The 14,237-nt window shown below is 39.4% G+C and overlaps 1 protein-coding gene across 4 annotated transcripts in view; it reads left to right on the top strand.

Moving 5' to 3' along the window:
* Positions 1–14,237, top strand: part of LYRM9 (LYR motif containing 9) — a 45,328-nt gene that overhangs the window by 17,494 nt on the left and 13,597 nt on the right. The gene's annotated exons all lie outside the window — the stretch shown is intronic.

The following is a 14,237-nucleotide window of genomic DNA, read 5'->3' as shown; positions in this document are numbered from 1 at the left end:
CAGCGTTTTGTATTCAGGAACACCCCTGTCTCCATTCCAGGCATGCTGATAAATGCAGTAGCAGAACGCTAATTGCAAATTACCAGTAAAGGTACCAAAGGAAACAATATTTTCATACTTCTATCAGGGCTACAACTAGATCAATAATCTCAGCATGGTGGAGGGAATCTGCTGTTGCTGTGTGTATTGTATTTAGTTGAGAATAAACATCTAAAGTATCAGTATAGTATCGTAACCAGAATATCATGTAGAGAAGCTGGAGGGGTGATAAAAGTTGGTAATGAAAAGTTTTCCCATTGGTAATGACACAAGCTGGTGGCCCTGGCTGTTGTTTAGCAAAATAGTTGTTTAAATTTCAGGTGCCACAATAACATAGCAGGAGACTTAAAATATATCTTTACCATTTAATAGGCTTCTCACAGGAGCAGACTTGCTTTAAAGCCTGTAACTGTAGAAGCATGGCTTCTGGAGCATCTGGGATGATACACCCCATAGTGCATGGAATCCTGCAATTTTATCTAGTAGGCTGCTGCAGGGAGGCAGTATGCAGGTAGGAGGCTGGAAACAGAATGTCATGGCTTTGACCTTGTTTCAGCCTCCCTTTAACATCCTTAGGACACAGCTCTCTGCTGATTCTATAAATAGGTGTGTTGCTAATGACACATTTCTTCTACGAGAGTGTCTTTAAAACAGTTGATATACTTGCACCAATGAAAACATGCAAAGAGCTTTTTATACCCCCATTTTTTCCCCTAAGCTGTGGGAACAATTTTCTGGCTTGTAGAACAAAGAAGTTAGAACAAATTACACAGCCAACATCTGTACCTGGCTCACTTATTAAGTGAATATTTGGCATAGATGCTAAACTACCTTCTGCCAAGAGATCCGTGCCGATACAGTTGTTCAGGGATGAAGATGTGATAATGTCTTTTTTCCTTTTTGGTTCACTAAAGCTATTTTCTTGATTTGTCCAAGTCAAAATTTTATTGGAAATGAAAATATCTTTCCTTTTTATATATCAGAGGTTAATTAATGGCTAATCAAACTTTTTTCTAACCAGCCATGTTAAAATTATGATGGTGTATCACTTCAGTTCCAATGGCAGACACATCACATATGGGTTGCCATTTTGATGGCTTTGAATGGTAATCTGACCCATAAAAACTGAAGCATAATATGCAAACTGATTTTTTTCTGGCCTGCCGTATTCTTGATGCCATCTGTGTTAGGATGGAAATGAGCCTGCACAAAATGTGGTCTGCCAGTTTTAAGCAGAGTGGTAGTGCCAATCACAGATGGATTTAAAAGAATAGCCTCATGTGAAAGAAAGATGAGAAAGAAGATTCTCCTGAGAGCCGGAGGTCTCACTTGAAAGCATATTATGTCTGTTAAATCCAGTGGCCTTTGGAACATCCATCAGACCTTTCTGTCAACTCTTCACATGGATTAAGAAACCTAAACTTACTTTCTAAAAAAGAAAAATCAAGGGGAAAAAACTCAAGTTCCAAATGTTGCTCTCCCTCCCACCACTGCCTTCTATTGCTGTCATCCTTAATGGAATATGGTGCAGGAACCTGACAGTATCTGACCCTGTCAAGTATTTGCAGTGTATCCAAAACTGAACATAGTAAACTACTTTGTAAATTTTGTAGATATGTGTTTTTAATCTGCTGTATGAATCCTGTTAAAGTCATAGTATTCAGAGCCCTGGGCTGTCACTTCTGAATTCCTGTCTTTGACAATTAAGAAAAATCTATTCCGTAGGTGAGGGCGAGTACCTATCTGCTGATGTATCTCAGATCAAAAATCAAGATACTTAAGCACCCAATCTTCACTGTAGTCAATGAGTTCTAGGTTCTCTTCTACTTAATTTGAGAGAGCCTGTTCTCTGAAGTTAGATAGTCAATGACCTTGTCGTATGTGTAACCACAACTGTCTTGGCACTATTTTAGTCTGTTTCTTTGGACTATAATGATTTTCACTGGTTAGGAATATGGTGTCCAGAAGTCTGCTTTCTTAATTTCTCAATCGATTACATTGTCTGAATGACCGTTCGCTGTTGCAGTAAGGAAGCATGTAAAAGAAGGCACTGATCGATGAATTTCATGTTCGTGACACACTTGAACATCCCTCTCAAGTCCTCTTTAAGCCTTTTATTTCGTGGCTAAATAAACACCATTTTCAGCAATGTCTCATCTACTCCCTTTAATTACTGCTGTTGAGAAAAAGTTTCTGCTGATGCAAATGTGCTATTTTGTCATGTCACATCAAATTGCATCAGCCTTATATTTAGGAACAAAAAGAGGGGGAGGCTGAGACAGGATGTGGCTACAAATGGAAGCAAAGGGTTTTCTTAAATATAGGCTGAAAATAGACAATTGAGGCAGTGATGCTTTTTCAAGCAAAAATCCATGAAAGGGAAAATCAAGTCTGTGACGACAGAAATGAAAAGCAGGGCTGCGGGTGTGAGGAGAGGGAGTTCTAGATGGAGGCGTGGGCTGGTGTCAGGGAAAAGCTGATGAACTTTTCATTTATGCAAACACCCTTTGCATTATCAGATTGGTATGAAGTGGTTTTAGAATATGTTAGACCACATATATTTCCTCTTGTTCCTTCTGTGCTGGCTAAAAACTTATTAGCCATGCTTCCCTCCAGCTTGTTGCAGGGCATGCCACCTGCCCTTTCCTTTGTGATTATCTCCCCTTCAGGTCTCAAAGCTGAACTCGTTGATTGCTTCCCAACTTGACTTATTTTGATTTTAAAAAGTATTTTAATGACTGGGCTTTGCTAACTTGGATGTCTCAGCTTAACCCAGTCACTTGCAGGAATTGTCCTAAATACCATACAGCTTTATTCTCATTGACTTATCTGTTGCTATATGCTGCCTCGATGTGGGGGATCGTTCATTAGATTTTTTTCTTCTCAACACATTATCAAATTCCCAAGCCTAAAATCAATATGGTGCAAAATGGTTCAGCTTTATTAAATTCTTTGTGCCTGTTTACATGATGCTTGAATTTGCTAATGTTGGAAGTATTTCTTCTGGCTCCTCTGTCAGCCTGCAGAATTCTGTTTTCTGTGTACACCACCTCCTCTGTTCTGAGTGACTACCAGAACAGATAAAGCCCAAAATCATGGACTAAATGAACTCAGTGGACATCTTGCAGATGACATGGACCACCCCTGTAAAGTCTTTAAAATGTCCACAAGACCAAGGATATATCATCAGTGTATTATACCAAAGGATGGGAAGGGGGAGTGAGGGGTGTGGTTAATGATGTAGTGGATAGTGTGGGACCTGAGCATGATGTAAATGGCATGGAATAAGGGGGTGGATACTGTCCTGGCTTCAGCTGGGATAAAGTTAATTTTCTTCGTAGTAGCTAGTATGGGCCTATGTTTTGGATTTATACTGAAAACAGTGTTAATACAGCGATGTTTTAGTTGTTGCTAAGTAGTGCTTAGCACTAGTCAAGGACTTTTTCAGCTTTTCATGCTCTCCTGGGTGCACAAGGAGCTGGGAGGGGACACGGCCGGGACGGCTGACCCCAGGGATGTCCCACACCATATGGTGTCATGCTCAGCATATAGAGCTGGGGAAGAGGAAGGAAGGGGGGGATGTTCAGAGTTATGGTGTTTGTCTTCCAGAGAAGCCGTTACATGTGATGGAGCCCTGCTTTCCTGGGGATGGCTGAACACCTGCCTGTCTGTGGGAGGGAGGGAATGAATTCCTTGGTTTGCTTTGCTTGTGCACCCAGCTTTTGCTTTACCTGTTAAACTGTCTGTCTCAACCCATGAGTTTTCTCACTTTGACTCTTCTGATTCTCTCATCCCTCCCACTGGGGGTGGGGTGAGCAAGTGGCTGCGTGGGGCTTGTTTGCTGACAGGGGCTAAACCACAACAGCTCCATAAGTAGAAATCAGTTGGTTAGTGCTCTGTTATTTTTGCATGCATTTGGTAGGGTTATACCTGACCAGATGAGATTTTTCAGTTCAGTTATAATATAGTAGTAAAGTCAAAGGAAGAGTACACCTAATTAAGCAGGAAGAAGTTGATGGAAAAAACCTGGGAGGAGTCATATAAAACTTGTGAATCACATCTAGCAAAATTTACTTAAACCACAGTGGAAATATATGAAAAAAATATTTTTGGGTGCTCTGTATAGTGTATTACATTGTAGTAGCCTAGTAGGCCTTCACAGTACTTGTATACTGAAAATACCTTTAACCATGAATTAATCCTTAAAAGGCTCTTGCATTGCAGGAGTGTTGTTGACTATCTATAACAGACAGTTGCCTTGAACAACTCAGTTACTCCTATGTAACTTTGGAGCAACCCTGCTAGTCATAAAACTCAAGCCCAGTCATTCAGGTTTTCAGGTTGCCAGCAAATATATGTTTTTGTGGTTCAGTTGAAATGAATAGAACTGTGCTGATTTACACCAGCCAATAATTTGGACTAGTGAATGTTGCCTTTAGTGGCGTTTGTCTGGAGAAACTGTGATAGAAAAATGAAGGCCCTCAAATAGAGTTCCAATACAGGTACAGTACCAGTATTCCAGATTCTTATGTTGGGCATACATTCATTTATGGCAACATACACTATTTCAGTTTATTTCTCTTAACTACTTCCAGCAATAACTCTCGGCTCACTAAACTAAAACTAAAGAGATTGTGGTAAATAGGCATAGAGAAAATGTGCAGTAGTGGTCCAAATAAATGTAGGAGACTTCAAACAGTCCATTACACTAATCTTAAAGTGTAGTCTCTCTTCACAAATAATATTTTTAAAAAATTTTTATTCAACACCAGGTTGGTTCTTCAGAAAACATTAGCCGCTTCCCCATAGAAAACACTTTTTGCCCTCTCAGAACTGGGCAGAAAAAGATCTATTGAAATCAAATGCATAAATTATGCACGTAATAAAATTTGCTTTGAAATGATGAGACTGATCAGAACCTGATGGCAATTAAACTGAGTTCTGAAAGATCAGCTCTGTTTGAGAAGCATCAGAAACCTCAGTGAGGATGTGATCTGTAGGTGTGCTAGCAGCTCCTACTTATCAAGTTGGAAAAATACTATTTATTTCTTAAAGCTAAGCACTTGGATTCTCTCCTCAGAAGTAATTGGTGATGTTAGAGGCAATATTTTTATTCTTGTCACCAAGGATAATAAAGTGCAGTAGAAGCTTAGAAGCTTGTATATTTACAGCATTATGACAAATGTTAAATCAAGTAGTATTTCAGACTGAAGCTAGACAGGCAAAGGCACCCAACATGTCATGGTTCGATATTATCAGTCTTCCAGGACTGTAAAATATTAAATATAGTGATGCTGTAATCTAAACTCTTAATTTTTAAATTCTTCACAACAGGAAAATAACAATCCATGGTGCTAAATCCATATACACAGTGAAGCTTGATGGAAACAAGGCAATGAAATATTTACCTCAGGCTTTATAATCAAAGCTGCAGTGTGTGGTAGTCTGTGCATTCAATGTGCACAGGCCCACAGATGGGAAGAGAGGCATCCTACTGACAGCTTCTAGCCTGAGTAGTAAGAGGCTTGTGTCTTTGACTTGGCTGCGATATTTGGTATTGTCTCTCTTGTGATTTTTGTTTGTTAAATGCAGCCCTTGTCTGTGGCGTCTGACCAGACTAAATGGAAGTGTAACAGAGACTGAGTGCTTTTTAAAGGAGTAGAGGGAGGAGGTGAGAGTCTTGTAGAGATTCTGGTGATACTTAAAGCATGAATTTACATAGAACTTACTTTTCATTTTCAGGTTAATCTAATTCCCAAGTCTTAAGACAACACATCTGATTTCTTTCTTCAGATGTCTTTTTTTTAGCACATAAGAATTGAAAAATGCCTCACTGAAATGTGTATTTTCATAGCAAAGAATGCTATGCTGTTACACTTTTTTCAAAGCACATCACAGAAATATTAAATGGGGAAGGGGAAAGATAGATGTTTGTTTTTATAGTTGGGGTTTGTTTGTTTTGAACTGAATAAGTCTGAAAATATTAAGTAAAAACTGTAGATCAGATGAAAAGACTCCATAAGCATTCTCCAGATCATTCATCAAAAAACCACCCAACTGACAACACTACAACAGGAAAATGTTCTTAATTAATGTCTTCAGTTAAAGGAAAAGCATTGTGGATCTCTTAAATATATTATTAAATCTGTATTGTTTAGATAATAGGACGGGGAAGACACTTGTGCTGAGTGCTGTGTCAAATTCATCAGGGGATGTTTTAATTCTAGTTCACTTGCTGGATTTCACAGCTATTTGTCTGGGTGTTGGGGTAATTTGGAGGGTTGAGTGAAGCCAGATGACTGTAATGAACTCATTTTGTGTCTTTGACTCATTCTGGCAAAAGAAGATGCTATTCATGGGGCATTTTGTTTTGTTAAGACTTCTGTTCCTCCTGTCTCTCAAACTTTCTCTGGGCCACTGTCTTTGTGCCATCACCAATAATTACATCAAATTAATTCAGCATAATTGAGTTAATTATTAGTACTGGAGGTTAACAACATTACTTCAGTTGAACCAAAGCTTTTATCCCCCTTTTCCTGAGGCTTCACAAAATGTAAACAAATCTGAATCATGCTTGAAACCTAAGGCAGCTCCATTTCCATCAAGTGCTTTTGCCAGTCAGAACTGTCCTGCCATATTCATTCACTCAGGCAGATGTTGATAAATGTGCTGTCTGCTGCAAAGGAAAAAGAATACAGTGGTGTTCTGTATCAACGTCCAAGTACTTTAGAAAAAAGGAAATATTTTAATCACGTCAGAGCCATCCAGTCAAAACCAGAAAGAGAAAATAATAATTAATAAAAATTCAGATATATAGAGGATATTGAACCTGGTTTGGTTGACATATCAAAAAGAATTAAGACATAAGTTCCAAAGATTCAGAGGATAGCTTTTTGAATTAGGGATGCTATTGTGAATCACTGTGTAAGATGCAATCAGTAGCATGATTCCTTGTATAAGGTGGTAGTTTGAGAATCAGAAGATATGATTTCTATTCCCAGCTCTGCTGTTGACTCATTGTATGACTTTGCGCAAGCTGCTTCATTTTCTGGAGCACAGTTTCTCTTCTCGGATGTTTTCCCTCTTAGAGATCCAAGAGGCTAGGGTTGTCTCTTTCTGCTTGCGCATCCATGGTCTAGGCATAGTGCAGTGGGGTATTTGAGTCACTGCTGTCTTGATGTACTGCAGTGGATCTCTGTGCTGGGATGCAAAGAACTCTGCCTTTGCCAAGGGTATAAAGCAAGCTTTTACCTTTAGTGCCAAGGGCTAAAATTGAGATCCAGCTCCTGCTTTGCACAAAGTGCAACGTGTTTGTTTTAATCTATTATAGCAAGCACTCTGAGCTGGGCACTCAGATCAAGAGTTTTGGCTTGAGCTTGACTTTATAGACAAACTTCATCCCCCCTCAACTCCATCTCAGTCAGAGCTATAAATTAGGTACTCAATATAGTTGGTGTGTGTGCAATCAATTAAAAGCAAACTCTGTACCTCTGATAACAAATGTCCTGCAGAGTTCTATAGAGTATTTTTTTCATTTTTTCCTTTTATTCCATTCTGGCTCAATGACAAAAATATCAAAAAAGAAGGGGGGGAATTCAAATTTGAAGAAATCATGTCCCAGTTGTAAGATTTTTACCTGGCCAACAGGATATCCAGGATCTATTTTTGGTTCTGCTATTATGTATTATGTGGAAGATTAAGAATATTAATTTCTTTATGTCTTTTGGGGGAAAGTAGGACTAAAGATATTTGGTTTGCATTTGTACTTGATTTGAGTTCTGTATATGGCAAGGATTATTTAACAATGGGTGAATTTTATGGGACAGACTACACAAGATGGATAAAACTCTCTTGCCTGAAAACTGCTTACAAGATTCTGAGACAAAGTGAAAGTAAGTCTGTGGCTGATGTTCTGATCCTAGGTTCAGATGGTATCAGGTTGGAAAGAAATAAGGTCACCTCTTTTTAAAAAGGTGCAATACAGTATTGCTAATAATATAACACTATAATACAGTATTACTTACTAATCATGAGATGGTGATTCTAAGCAATCGACAATAGTGGCTTTAAATTGTAGATACCTCTGCAGTTCTCAAACTTGTAAGAATTTTTTCAAAAACATTTGGTTTTTTCATTTTACTACTTTAACTGATGTTAATTTAAATCTAGGTGATGGTGGGGGAGGAGGAGGGAAGTCATATTACTAACATGGAAATTCTCAACATATGCTTTCTGTTCTCATCTAAATCATGTCTGTGACTTTGCCATGAAAATAAATGACAAACGGCCTTCTTCCACACAGGGCGTGCTGGGGTGCGCAGGTGCCCTTTTAGCACCCCAGGGAGAATTATGCTCCCAGGAGGGTCAGATCCTGTGTTATAAATGACTGCAGGTTTGTTAAAGTCAATGGAGCTGTGCTAGCCTGTTGATACTGTTAAAAGTGTGATCTATTGGTGGACTTTCAAAGGCTATTTAAAATTTACAAAACTGTCCTCTCCTAGCATAGAGCTTCTGTTTTTTCTTTTGTAAGCCGATAGTAAATCAGAATAGGAGAGAAACAACAAGGACCAATCTAATGTAGGCAACAAGACATAGTCCTGTGCTCAAGCAATGTGTAGACCTGCAATTTAAACACATTATACTAGACAACATCTGCCATCACTATGTCAGCTGTAGTTTTAATTACTTCCCTCTTAATTGGGTCAAATCACGAAGCACTGAAATCAATTGTTAAGTAGCCCTTTCTGGAGCCAGGTACTGATTTCCTGGATAATGGAGTTCTTTCAACATTTTTGTTTTCAACTCAAAAGAATATCTTATGAGTTTCTAAAATAACGGTATCTTATAATATGTAGATGAGAATGGTCCCTGAGGAATTGGTGGGGGTAGGGAGGGGTGTATAGGTCTTTCTCCATCCAAAGCATGGAGAACATACAAGTCTCATACTGCAGCTGACTTTGTGAGGAGCTCTCTCTTGTGGCATCCCACTGCAGCCAGCAGAGGTTTTTCAGGGCTAAGGGCCCTTTCTCAAAAACCACTTGGAGACTGGGAACTCTTTCTTTGCAATAGACTTGCTGCTAGTCAGACTTTTGCTATGTTTGTCTTCTGAAACAGGTTCTCTTTGGGCTTGGCCATAGGGAGGAACAGTAAAGTTTTTGGGAAAACGAGATACGGCTTTAAGACCTCAGAAATGTTCCTAAGATATGGCGGGCATCTGCCCTCACGTTTAGCTGTTGGTATGGTAACAAACCCTGATTAGTGAGCTGTACAAGTTAAAATCCCCCTTAAGAGGCTAAAGACTCCTAGACTTAAATGTTCTGTAATACTTCTGCTTATAAACATTTCTCCCGTGAACAGGCATGTATTTTGCTCAAGATGTGGTGGGCCAAATTAATCTGTGGTGTAATTCCACCACAGCCCGGGTGTATGCCAGGGAAGGTTTTGGCTCAGATTGTTACTTGGATCTAGAGCAAAGGATTGGAAGATGCTGAATTTCAGTAGGTGTGGATTTGAAGTAACGAGACAGCAAGTTGTTCTTGATGCTGCTGTAAAGGATAATGTAAATTGGGAAGGACGATTACAGGGTGAACTGTAGATACCAGGGCATTGTGCAAGCACCATCGTCATTAGTCTAGGGATTATGTGTGTTTAGATAGGACTGGAAAGGATGTGCTGCAGTAGATTGGTAAAATGAGAGGTCATACTGGAAAGCCCTGTTACACTGCAGGTTTTATTCCCTTGTAGGTTGGATAGGATGTCTGCACTAAAGGAATGTTGAGAGGTATATGTTAGGCATTCTTGCTTTAAAAAAAAGGAACAGGGTTTTTTTATTTAATCAATAGTCTGTGTCACAGGGACTTCTGCTATTTTCTTAAATTCTGACTCTTTACCTTCCCATGACTTTGTCCTTCTGTTGAACTTTTGTACTTTTACTTTCCTAAGTTTGAAACATGTGCTTTTACCCTCTTGCCTTTTTTCTTTTTTAAAAAAGATAAAGTTGGATATCATGGGCAAAATGGGCCTGTCTTAAAGCATAAAGGTAAAATAAACTTTAACCAGTTTCTGTCCTTCCTGAATAGAATTAGGAACCATGACAAAATCTTATGTAAGACGTACATAAGGGTCCCATGCTTATATGGCCCATAGTTCACAGAACTAATGTCTTCATTTATCAAAGACAGGATGTTTGCACCCCTCAAAAGAACTTTCATACCTTATGCTGCCAACTGGATATCTGTTCTTTAGCAAAATTTGTGGTAGCTTGTATTGTGCCCAATTGGATTTTTTTTTTAAAAAAAGTTGAATATTCACAAAGCCTTAGGAGGTGATATGAGCCCAGGCAGAAAGTTGTTATACTAGCTATGAAAAATTAGCAGGGAGAACCATGATTGCTAAACTGGAACTGACTAAGCACTGGAACACTTCAAAATATAATATTTACAAGAAAAGAAGGAATGAGCAGGCAGTTCTGTTCTAAAACTGATGGCACTGATTTATAACTCAATATTCAGGTGTGATCTCAAAGGTAAATACTTACAGATTTGGCCACTGAGAACGAAATTCATGTTGACAGCAGTTGAACTGAGCAGTTTGCAGCTGGGACAATAAAGTTCTTTTGAGACTGTGCCTTTCAGAATTTTCTCTGAGCCAGGAAAAGTCATTGTCAGGAGAAAAGAGTAAGTGGAGAAGTTTGAATTGTACCTTAACCAGGGAGGTTCCTCTCCTCACGTTGCTGCCTTCACTTGACATTTAGTGAGCATGCTCCAAAGAGTATTACTCTAATTAGTCTCAGCATGCTTATTAATTATCCAGAACAGGGTAATCGGATCTCAGTGTGGGCAGCATGTTTCCTCACTGGTGTTAGATTGCAAAAGTCTCAATATTTTGTTTGCTGTTTAGTGTATTGCATGTCTCTGCTTTGTGACACCAAACGAGTGTAAAGTAAAACATTTGCCCTGTGGCTTTGGTTATTTTATTTACATGGTCTTTATCAGGTCAAGAACTTGATGTCTTGTTATGGCTGGACCCCAGAGCTTTTGTGCCTGTTTATAATGCTGTCAATTTACTTATATAATCAGTTTTCCTTTACCATACAGATCTTTTAAGCTTTTACTCAGACCCTAAGTAAAACACATTAATGGGCTGATTTCCAGATGCCTTGAAGTTGCTTTATGCCATATCAGCAGTAAAGGTATCGTAAAGTGGGTGCAAATAGAAAAATACAATCTACATTTGGTCTGTAAGAGAACTGTTCTTCTCAGAGCCTGAAAATATGCATCTCATGCGCTGAGCATGCTAGGCTACCAGATGTGCTCAGATCTCTGTTCAGCACCTTCCTAGATTTTCAGGGTTTGAGACCAGAAGGACAACTAGACTATACAGTTCGACTCTGTGTAATCTGGTATTAAAACTTGACCCAGGAAACACTGCGTTAAGTCAGACATCTTGTGTTGCACTAGCACATCTGTGCCTCACAGGTCCTCGGCTGCATGCTGGTTGCCAGGACAGTTCAACAGTGTGAAGCTCTTCCCTTTTTGTCCTTTACAATGGACTTTCAGTAGCGGGTTGAGGGCCAGATGAATTACTGTGATAGTGGCAGCCCATATCTTTTTTTTTTTTATGTGGATGTACAAAATAAAATGGAGCTCTATTCCACTTTCAGAGGTTGAGCTACTTTTTCCCTTTTATTCATAGTTTCCTTTTTTATACATTTTGGGATTGCTACCAACTTTCTTTTTGGCACAGCAGCTCCAAGTTGTTTATATAAAGCTCAGGTGTATTAAAGCATGACTTTGGATCCAGCTTGTCCAGAAATTAACCACATTCTTGATTATCCTGTTGTCATTATGTAGAGCTCTACCAATCTTTGTCATCCTCAAGTTTTACCAGTTATAACTTTATATTTGCAGGGAGGCAACTGCTGATAGTGTTGAATAGGCCTAATACTGATCTGCAGAACTACATGAAGGATGCCTGACCAATGGTGCTTCCTTGTCAACAAACAGCTCTTTGAGATCTGTCATTTAGCCAGTTCTTAATTCCCTCTATGCTCTACTAATATTGCGTAAAGCTAACTTCACGCTGCAGGATTGTGCCCCCAAAATGTGCTGCAGTTGCACTGTCATTTGACGCTGCTTCTCTGCCTTGTGCGCGAAGCAAAGCATAAAGCAGAGTACAGAAATGGAAGTGAACAGAACAAGACTGGCTATCATTATTCATGCAACAGGACTTTACAGAGCATATTTAGAAAGGACAAAATCCACAACAATGACAGGCCGCAGCTCGTCAGAAGTGATCACATCAAACCAGCAGGTTTTAATAAAAGCCCAGCAAGCTGGAGAGATGTGTTTATCAGAAAGCAACTTCAGCATTGTACGTGCTCACCCATACACAAGAAGGGCTATGTCTACAGGGCAGGCCATTGCCCAGGGCTGAAAAATATTCAGTAGCTCTGAGTGAATGTGAGTTGGTAGGGACAGACATTTGCTGGTTTGCCTAGGGCAGCAGACCCCATATGGCTGGCCTGAACGCAGTGCCCTAGTCACTCTCCTGTGACCTGCTAGGGAATAAAAAAAATACAGTGGAATAACCAGAGAAGGCAGTTCACTGAAAGCAGTAAGGTCTGCCACTTGGCTGCAATAAGGTGTAAGCATATTTAAGAAATTAGAGCTCACAGTCATAGGCCTTTCCTATATTCACCAGCTGGGAACCTGTGAAACCTGGAAGGGAGGACTGATGTAGCCAAATACTAAGACAAAAGAGTAGTAGCCATCCACTTGGGTGTCTTCCTGGACTGATGTCAAAACATGGACCAAGATGTTTTGTGGTTTAAGAGGTTTCAAGAGGTTTCCAATTTTGTTCTTATTTTGGCAGTTCAATTACTACTTTCCTGTGCAGAAACTTTTACCATCTCATTTTGCACAAATACCACTTTTGGAATCTGTATTCATACTAATAAAAGCAGGACCAGTAAAGGCATGATGAGTCAGGTTACTGAACTTGGCTATGAATTTTTAGTAGTAATTTCACTAGCGACTTCTTTTTTTCGTGTAGAGTCTGCTATTGAATGTTTAGATGTACATTTTCAAGGAGGACAAATTATTATGGCACCTTGAAAAAATCTTATACAGTTACCTTTTTAAGTTCAACAGCAAATTCCCAAGAAACCTAAAAATCACGCATATGTTTGAAAAAACCCAGTCCACTTCTCAATTTTATATGTACTTATGCTGCTGGGAATAATATGAAGCATCTTCCTAATTAAAACTAAGCTAATGCTACTCAATAGATGCTTTGCATTTGTTTTTCTTTTAACTTTTTTTTACAGGGTTTCTTTGCTTAATCCTAATTTGCAAACTTCACTATGTACTTCTCAGCAACTTTTATGGTTGAGGCCAACCACAGCCTACTAACATCCAGGGAGACAGTATGGATTTTGTTTTGGTTTGGTTTTCTGAGTGATGTATTCTTCAATGTGCAGTGTGATCAACTTGTATAACAGACAATCTGCAGCAAGAGCCTGGAGCTAGCTGCAAACTCCAGTACCAGCTGTTGTGTCCCACAGGTACCTCCAGTAACACAGAGGAAACAGTAAAAAAAAATGTATCAAATGGTTTTATCTCTCCGTTTCTAGTTTCTTCTCCTTCTATCTTCTGTTTTGTGTACTTGGCTTTGTGTAGGATGGCAATGCTCAATGGCAGTGCCTTCCCCAGCAGAGAACCTGATTGTGAAGGTAAACTTATGACAGATAGTTCAGTGGTTGGAATGCTGAGGCAGTCTGTGGGAACCCAGCTCCATTCTGCTGAATACTATTTCGTGGTTGATATTCAATACCCAAGAATCTCTGCCCTGCGGAAGTGAGGATGTGTCCCACGCAAGTGCAGTGAGCTGGTGAGGCAGTGTTCCAGGCTACCTTTATATCAGTGAAGTGGCCAAATTAAGTGAGTGAAATCTAGGCCTGTCTTGGTTCCTCACTGTTAAAGACAGGCATATTACAGTGCTACTTTAGTAGGATACTGTAAAATCAATACTCCAAAGATCATGACGTTTGACAAGGATAGGGAATCATAAATTAGAGTTAGACTTCTAAAGATGTAATACTTTAAAATAACAAGAAAACACATCTCTAGCCTGTATACTGGGGGGAAGAGAGGGAAGGGGGAGCCAACCTGTAAACAGCAACAGCTCAGGTAACTCTT

This window comes from Phalacrocorax carbo, chromosome 17, assembly GCF_963921805.1.
Source record: "Phalacrocorax carbo chromosome 17, bPhaCar2.1, whole genome shotgun sequence".
Lineage (NCBI taxonomy): Eukaryota > Metazoa > Chordata > Aves > Suliformes > Phalacrocoracidae > Phalacrocorax > Phalacrocorax carbo.
This window is presented reverse-complemented; position numbering and strand designations above follow the sequence as displayed.